The sequence below is a fragment of the Bos indicus x Bos taurus genome, chromosome 24 (genome assembly GCF_003369695.1).
Source record: "Bos indicus x Bos taurus breed Angus x Brahman F1 hybrid chromosome 24, Bos_hybrid_MaternalHap_v2.0, whole genome shotgun sequence".
Taxonomy (NCBI): domain Eukaryota; kingdom Metazoa; phylum Chordata; class Mammalia; order Artiodactyla; family Bovidae; genus Bos; species Bos indicus x Bos taurus.
The window spans coordinates 42,645,708-42,653,419 of record NC_040099.1 but is presented as its reverse complement, the minus strand read 5'-3'; the positions used below and the strand labels follow the sequence as shown (position 1 = coordinate 42,653,419).

At 46.9% G+C, this 7,712-nt stretch overlaps 1 pseudogene; it reads left to right on the top strand.

The window, feature by feature from the left end:
* The first annotated feature begins 7,239 nt into the window (after nucleotides 1-7,239).
* LOC113883069 lies at nucleotides 7,240-7,339 on the top strand (annotated as a pseudogene).
* The last annotated feature ends 373 nt before the right edge of the window (nucleotides 7,340-7,712 follow it).

Below are 7,712 nucleotides of genomic sequence, written 5' to 3'. Positions count from 1 at the left end.
ACGACTGTGCAACTTCACTTTCACTTTTCACTTTCATGCATTGGAGAAGGAAATGGCAACCCACTCCAGTGTTCTTGCCTGGAGAATCCCAGGAATGGGGGAACCTGGTGGGCTGCCGTCTATGGGGCCTCACAGAGTTGGACACGACTGAAGCAACTTAGCAGCAGCACGTTCTTTGGGTTAATCAAATCTTTGCTATGCTTTGGAAAAAAAACTGGGGTGGGGGCTCTTTTGTTCTTACAGAAAAGTCATAGTTTTGTTTTATGCATCAATTCCTTCAGGGTGACTCTATGTTATATAATTTCAGATACTGTCCAGAGCCACCACTATGTGCTTTGACACAGGTTATGCATTGAACATTTAAAAATTGACAATGGTTACAAGTGTGATGGGAACAGTCTCTGTGGTTTGACCTCAAAGCAGCAATAGTGACTGTGAAAACTCAGGTTGTATCATGTCACCTTCTGAAGGAAGAAGGGAAGGAGGGAAAGATGAAATGCTTTCAAGGTTAATTTAGCATAATTCTATCTGATTTTTTTTAGTCAATTTTTGGAAATATGAATATCCAGTTCTATTTTGGATATTATTTCCATGTTGAATTTATGAAATTTCTGGAGTATAACAATGTAAAATTAATCAATGTTGTTGTTGCTGTTGTAGTTGCTAAGTTGTGTCTGACTCTTTTGAGACCCCATGGACTGTAGCCCATCAGTTTCCTCTGTCCATGGATTTCTCCAGTCAAGAATACTGGAGTGTGTTGCCATTCCCTTCTCTGAGGGATCTTCCTGACTCAGGGATCGAACTCAAGTCTCCTGGATTGGCATGCAGATTCTTTACCACTTAGCCACCAGGGAAGCCCTAATCAGTGTTACTTGCAACAGTCGTTCCCACATGTGGGAGCGAAAACTTGAAGAAAACATCAGATGTGCTGTGATGAACAGCTCCCTGACTGTTGGCAGACGGGGTTGGAGTCCATGGCTTAGCATGTATTCTGTGGGACCGAGGGAAGCCACAGTCCACACTCATGGAAACAGGTCTTTCTCTGCATCTTCTCTAGAGGGAAGCCTGTGGCCCGATACTCCTTTGTCTAAATTCCTCTTCAACCACTACTGAATGAGCCCAATTCCTCCGCTCATCTCAGACAAGGTCTTAGCCATCAGCTCTTCAGCTGGAAGGACCCTGGCTTTCCAGAGATGCAGGGGCGTCTCCAGGGAGACCCCACAAGTGGCGCCGTGGGGTGGACAGTCGCATTTCACCCTCTTCCAAAACACTCCCTTTCCAGGAAGTAGCAGTCTCCTTAGCATCCTCTGGAGTAAAAAAAATTGTAATTGCCATAACAAATCGATTAAAAGGAGCATGCACAGACAGACGCTGCTCCTCCCTCTTTCAAGAGAGCCATGAAATATTAAAAGGAATGTGGAGAGGAGTCGAGCGGAGTCTGGAGAGATGGCAGTTAGGCCTTGGGGGTGGTGCTCTGCAGGGGACACTGTAACCAGTAGCAGCCTGGGGAGGAGGCAGGGGGAACTGGCTTTTTGACAGGTCTCCACTGAGGGTATCACCATGGAACCTTCTCGTTCGATGGGGCCTCCTTGTGGGCACCAGTCAGGGACTCTTGCATGGAGATGAGCTGTCTTGGGTTTTCTGTGCTGCTGTTTCTGGCTTTCTCTCTCTTCTGTAGGATCAGGCTCCCCTCTGGCTGTGGAGAGAGGCCCGGTGGTTCCTCCGTTGCTGTCAGACCTCAGTTCCGAGACACTCATGGGTATCATGTTGGGACAGGTTCATTTGTCCCTCTGAGTTCTGTGGCATGGCAAGTGTCTAGCACTTTCCACCACGGCAGAGGACTAGACTTACTTTTATTTCACTTCTGAGAGTGTTAGGGGCAGGGGAACTTGGACTCATATGTATTTGTGTATTGGTTTAGAAATACTGGGGGCTGGAAATAGCACATCAGTGTGAGTAGATACAAGGTAGGGGAGGAGAGAGGGCAGCACAAGAGACGAATATGATACAGTAACACTTATACGCAGAGTCTAAACGAATCGATACACATGAACTTATTCACAGAACAGAAACAGACTCACAGACAGAACAAAGTTATGGTTATCAGGGGGAAAGGGTTGGGGAGAGGGAGGGATAGATTGGGAGTTTGGAATTAACATAAAGACACTGCTGCTGTGTATAAAATAGATAACCAACAAGGACCTGCTGTATAGCACAGGGAACTCTAGTCAACATCCTGTAATAACTTATGTGGGGAAAGACTGAAAAAGAATGGACATAGGTATATGTATAACTGAATCATTTTGCTTATACCCGAAACTAACACAATGTAATTAATCGACTCTACTCCAGTATAAAATAAAAAATTTTTAAAGGAGGGCAGAGCAAGGCCTGACCAGGTTGGCTTCAGGCAGGTGTGTGAGTTGGGATTCAGGGCCTTGAAGGGGCAGGAGGCCAGGCTGGTCTTGGTGCTGGTGTGGGAGGGACAGCACCACGGGGGGTTGCCATGTCGCCCTCAAGCCCTGGTGTCTCCCAGGCCTCTGATCAGGTCTCCCAAGGATGGAAGCTAGATGGTCACGCTCTAGATACCCAGAGACAGAGCATCTCTGCCCAAGGGGAGGGAGACAGACTCAGGGTAACTGGAGCAGGAAGGTTCTATTGTGGTTCATGCAGGAAAGGCCTCCATGGGGCAGGGGGTGCATGAGGTGACCAGGGGAACAGGGACAGGCAGCATCTGAGGAGGGGCCGGGGCACTGATGGGGAGGGGCAGAGGCTGAGACACACTGTCTAGTCTTCGCCTTTATGCTCCCTGGGGCTCTGCCCAGGAAATGATGCCCGAGGATCATCATATGGTTGGTTCTGCAGGAGAGAAGCCCTGGTTCACATCTGCCCTGAGAGCTGTCCCTCCTGTGTGCTGACCACACCCACGGCACTGGAGTGAGTCACTGTGACAGGTGGTTGTTGGCAAGCCACGCACAGGTTTTAAGAAAGCCCTTACCAATTTCCAAAGCCTTAAATCTCCCTATGTCCAAAGTTCTTTTAATATTGTGACTAAGGGTTAGAAAAAAACTGTAATTTATTGAAAAGCAATATTTCCAAAGGTCTTTTTATAGTGTAGTAAAGGATTAGGATGAAAAAATCTATGATTCATGTAAGATGTGTCCTACTGACTGTAAGAAATAAAAGTTCCCTCATAATCTCTGCATCGGAACCCACAGGTATGTCGTCAACCACTTTTTCCTCTGACTCCCCAGAAGTGCCTCTAGTTCTCATACTGATGCACACACCCGCTTCCTGACAAACATCCTTACTGTCTGGATGGCAGGTATTTATAGGAGAGGTTTATGGACTCAGGCTGGCCCTGGTCACCAGCCAACGACCCCTGCAGAATGAAAGGGTGGCTCTTGGCCAGCGAGGCCCCTCCCACACGCCTTCATCCTGACCGTGATTTGTGATCAGTTTGCTTCATCTTAGAACTCATGGCACTGCCTCTAAAGAGACATCTCGTGGAAATAACAGTCAAAGGACATGGCTCAGAATATTATCTACAGCCCTTGAGGAGGAACTGGGGCTTCCCAGGTGGTGTTAGTGGTAAAGAAGCTGCCGGCCAATGCAGGAGATGCAACAGACGTGGGTTCTATCCCTGGGTTGGGAAGATCCTCTGGAGGACAGAATGGCACTCCACTCCAGTATTACTGCCTGGGAAATCCCATGGACAGAGAAGCCTGGTGGGGTACAGTCCATGGGGTCCCAAAGAGTCAGACATGACTGAGTGACTGAGCGCACACACACTGAAGAGGAAGTGAAGGTCTTGGACTCTGTTTAATGGTTAAACTAGTATTATTTTCTCTTGCTTGATCCTTCCCCTTTCTGCGTTTTCTCACTTCCCTGATTATATTTATTCTTTGGATCTCATGGGAGGCCTAGGAGGCTAACATTTTTCTATAGACAAGAGATAGGCAAGGGCATGGAGTGGCGGTCTGTCCTGGGAAGGCCCCGTAGGGTCCTGCTTGGTTACAGTTTCATCACTGGAGTGAGGTTTCAATTGTCCAGGACAAGGAGTGTGAAGTTTCGAAGTGAAGGAAAAGCTAAAAATCATTTGTTTAGTGAACACTTCTTGTTTCCTTTCTTTGATTTCAAGGATGCCACTGATTACTTTCGTTCTTGAAATGTCTCTCTTGTACAGAATCAGAATCCATCCATGCCATTTAGAAATTCATGGTGGGAGATGGAGGAGTTGAGAGACATGGTCTAAGGACTACTCTTAACATAAGGCATTTTTCAGCCCTGGTTCTGCCCTGGTGACAAAATGCTGCCCACTTTCTCTGACTGTGACGGGTAAAGTGTGCCCAGGGAGGACTGGCTAGAAATGGTTCTGGAAACGGAGAAATATGACCGAGAAGAAGCAGCTGTTCCAGAAATCACAAACACTGTTATCTCTATTGGCTGTTAGGCATATTTTACAAAAGAAATCATGAAGTCAGCTTACTGGGTAAGATAAGAATTTAATGAAGTTTTACACAAAATATTTAACTGGTTAGAGGTCAAGGGCTAGCATTTCCAAATGAACTTCCTTTGCTTAGATGTTTAAGAAAAAAAGAGTTTCACTTGATAACACTGACTCATTCTCTCATGGTTCAGGCAGTGATTTCCTGAGACCAGCTCTTTAGCCTGCATTTGGAAATAGACTCTGTCCATCGTGTATGTGTGTGTGTGTGTGTGTGTGTGTGTCAGGGAAAAGAGGGTTGGTATAAGCTGGGCCTAGGAAGGAAGAGAAAACACCTCTGACAGTATAACCTACAGTGGAGACACAGAGGTGGACTATTTTGTCCAGGATTCATCAACAGCAGCTGTAATGGAGACCAGCAAGAATGTTTGCCCAGGAATCCCTCCCTTAAAGTTGCTGCCTCCAACCTCTGTTCACATGACTGTCATGGAGACTACTGCATCGATTAGGTAACCCCACCTGCCAGCCGGCTTGTGTTTGTCTAGCCCTGGGAATGAGGTCAGTTCAGGTTAACACAAATGTCTCTTTCGAGAATTTTGGAAGGAGAGATCTAGAGCCTCAGTCTCTTCTGGGTGCCCTTATCCCATGATACAAAGGGAAGGGACAGGTGGTGGCTAGGCCGACCGAGCAGCAGAGAGGCCCACGTGGAGGAGGGAAGAACCAGACGCGCCAGGGAGAAGGGAGAGGAGCGACGACATGGCATCGGCTGGTCTCATTCCCCCGAGCCTGAGGCTTAGCTCTAATCTGGTCTCTGAGGTTCCAGGTTCATCATGGGACATTTGCCGCTTTGCTTTGTAAAGTTTGAGGTGAGTTTGTGTTGTTGAAAAACCAGAGTCCCAGCTGCTGTGTATCCTTCAGCAAAGAAAACAATGTGATCTTGAAACCAATTTTATTTATTTATTAAATATTTTTTGATATAGACCATTTTTAAAGTTTTTATTGAATTTGCTACAATATGCTTCTGTTTTTTTATGTTTTGGTTTTTTGACCCTCCAGGCATGTGGGATATAGCTCCCTGACAGGAATCAAACCTGCACCCCCTGCATTGGAAGGTGAAGTCTTAACCACTGGACCACCAGGGAAGTCCCTTGGAAGCCAGTTTTAGACCCAGAAGTCCTTGGCAACCAGGGGCGGGTGGGCACTCCCACGGGAAGGTGGAGGAGCCAATGCCCAAGGCTGAGGCTGTTGCAGTTTGTACTGTTTCTGCTCAGACTGCCACTTGTACTAGCAGAACATAGAGAAAAGAACAGAGTATTCCTAATCTTGTTACATGAGAAAAAAACCCCTAATTTGAAATTGCCAGGGGAGGAACTCCCCTGCAGAAGGTTGAGGGGAACAGAGTTAAACATACAAGGGAGGAGAATGCTCTGATAGCTTCACAAAAAAGAGCCCAGAAATGCTGAGACTGTATGATTCTTGGCTTCAGAGTTTCTTGGACCTGATAAGTAGGAATTTGCAAAATGAGCACATTTTCCAAGAAAGGAGGATTTAAAAACTCTCAGTGAAGGCCTCCAATGAGAAAGCCCCAAACAAACAGTAAATTCTTGGCAAGGAAGCAGAGTAAGAGATGTGAGAATGAAGAAAAGTGTCAACAGTGTAAAAAAAGACAGAACACCACAGATCTGAACTCACAAGCAGTGGCTCCCAAAGAGTGTGAACAGAGGAAAGCCAGTTCATCTGCTATTTAGGTCCATCTGTCTGTCCATACTTCATAGCAACAGTTGTTGTATAGTATGTGGGTGTGTGGCCTAAAGCAGAGGCTTGGCTGAAAACCACAGTTTCCCAGGAAGTGGTGTGTGTGTGTGTGTGTGTATGCAGGGTTCCAGGTGGTGATGAGCATGGAGGTGCTGAGTTCACTGAAGCTCACTGTTTGCCCAGGATGTTGGACAGACCCATTCAGAGAATCCCTTCTGGGAGTTTCCCATTACAGGTAGCCCACCTCTGATGTACAGAAGGCCTTCCCCCGAGGGGTTGTATTTGTGCAAAATACGACTGTTCACACACTCACTGTTCAATCATTATTTAAGTTACGGGACACCAACTTAAGTGAGATGGTTGGATAGGATCACCAATTCAATGGACATAAATTTGAGCAAACTCTAGGAGATGGTGAAGAACAGGGAAGTCTGGCATGCTGTAGTCCATGGGGTCACAGAGTCGGACATGACTTAGTGACTGAACAATGACAAAAACAACAACTCATGTGCTAGATTCTTGAGGTAAAGACAACGTAGTGAAGACCCAGGAACATCCTATTCCAGTACAGCCAACTGGGTGCGTGTAGACACTCTCACAGCGGGAGTCTCGGTGCCCTTGAGAAAGGTGCCCAATCCAGCCTTGGAGGCAGCAGAGAAGGCTGAGCAGATGAGGAGGCCTCTGCCGGGAACTCTGAAGGATGACGAAGCATCGGCAGGGGCTGGTGAGGAGGGAGCAGAGGTCGAAGAGGCTTGGAAACACAGCCATGTCAGCACATGTGTGACCCCAGTCAGTAGTGTGAAGAGTGTGTGTGCACGTGTGCATGTGTGCATGTGTGTGATATCCAGGTCATCTGTGGGGCTCACAGTGACCTCCACCAGCAACAAGAGCAGAGGGTGGGGAGTGGTTCTTCTAAGAGCCACCCCCTAGATGGCAGGTCCTGACAGCCGCCTCATGGTCACCGTGTGTATTTTGATGACCTCGAGCTCATGGTCCCTCTGTTCTCAGCTCACAGGGATAAGGAGACAAAGTAGAGCTTGCTTTGGCAGCATTTATACTAAAACTAGAACGATACAGAGATTAGCGTGGCCCCTGAGCAAGGATGACGTGAAAATTCATGAATGTTTCCACACTTTTAGAGGGAAGGGACATATGTATACCTTTGGCTGATTCTCATCGTTGTATGGCAGAAAGCAACACAACATTGTAAAGCAATTATCGTACTATTAAAAAATTAAGAAAAAATTTAACAACAAGAGGACAAAATTACCTTTGAGTTTTGCCTCTTCCTCACACTCCCAGCCAGCCTCTTGTGGAGAAGACACCATCAGTGCCTTTGACAAAGGCAGAGGTGAGGGGGTTTGGATGGGAGGATAAGAGAGGAGGAGAGTGGAATCCGTAAAGCACAGCCCCTCGATCACTGAGTGTTGGCTGCAGAATTGCACAAGGAGAGTATTGAAATGCTGCCCAACTTTTAGTTAGTAGAGTCAAGAATGAGTAATGAATATCC